Here is a 1,394-nt window from a genome sequence, read left to right on the forward strand (position 1 = left end):
TCATGGGCATCTCTTTCTTTAGGTTAGGGAAGTTTTCTTCTATAATTTTGTTGATGATATTTACTGGTCCATTATATTGTGAGTCTTCACTCTCTTCTATATTTATTATCCTTAGGTTTGGTCTTCTCAGTGCATCCTGGATTTCCTGGATGTTCTGGGTTAGGAGCTTTTTGCTTTTTGCATTCTCTTTGACTGTTGTGTCAATGTTTTCTAAGGTGTCTTCTGCCTATGAGATTCTCTCTTCTATCTCTTACATTCTGTTGGTGATGCTTGCATCTATGGCTCCTGATTTCTTTCCTAGGTTTTGTATCTCCAGGGTTGTCTCTCTGATTTCTTTATTGTTTCTATTTCCATTTTTAGATTCTGGATGGTTTTGCTGATTTCCTTCACCTGTTTGATTGTGTTTTCCTGTAGTTCTTTAAGGGATTTTTGTGTTTCCTCTTTAAGAAATTCTAGCTCTTTACTTGTGTTCTCCTGTATTTCTTTGAGGGTGCTATTTATGTCTTACTTAAGGTCCTGTATCATCATCATGATAGGTGATTTTATATCTGAATCTTGTGTTTCTGGAGTGATGGTGTGGCCAGGACTTGCTATGGTAGGAGAATTGGGTTCTGATGATGGCAAGTGACCTTGGTTTGTGTTGTTTATTTTCTTACACTTGCCCCCGGCCATCTGGTTAACTCTAGTGCTACCTGCCCTTGCTAAATCTGACTGGAGCCTGTCCTTCCTGTGACCCTGGTTGTGTCAGAACTCCTTAGAGTCAAGCTGTCTCTGTGGTCCTGTGATTCTGGGATCCTGGGATCCTGGGCTTGTTAAATCACCTGAGAGTGTGGCTTTCTCTCTAAAAATTGATTTTTAAAGTTATTTTATCTATATGGGTGTTTTGTCTGCATATATGACTGTGTACCACATGGGTACCTGTTGCCTGTAAAGACAAGAAGAAAGTGCCAGATCCCATGAAACTGGAATTACAGATGTTTGAGACCTGCCACGTGGGTGCTGGGAAGTGAACCTGGTTCTTTTGCAAGGGCAGCAAGTGCTCTTAACCACTGAGCCAGAAAACCAGTGTAGTTTTCAAAAGAAGGTCAATTACATGTCCTTGAATTTGTGATGACAATGCATTTTAGCATGTTGTTGGCCCAATAGTCATGGGTCTGATTAGTTTGCTTGACACAGACCTTGAGTTTGAGGTTTAAATGAAGTAAAAGGATGGGGCTAGGGAGATGGCTCCTCAGGTGAGAGCACTGGCTGCTCTTGCAGAGGACTCCAGTTTGGTTCCCAGCACCAACATGGCAGCTCACAATCGCCTGCAACTCCAGGTCCAGGGGATCAGATGCCTCCCTCTGGATTCTGTGGGCACCAAATATGTGATCTGTACACACCATACACACACA

Source organism: Mastomys coucha, unplaced genomic scaffold (genome assembly GCF_008632895.1).
Source record: "Mastomys coucha isolate ucsf_1 unplaced genomic scaffold, UCSF_Mcou_1 pScaffold16, whole genome shotgun sequence".
NCBI lineage: Eukaryota > Metazoa > Chordata > Mammalia > Rodentia > Muridae > Mastomys > Mastomys coucha.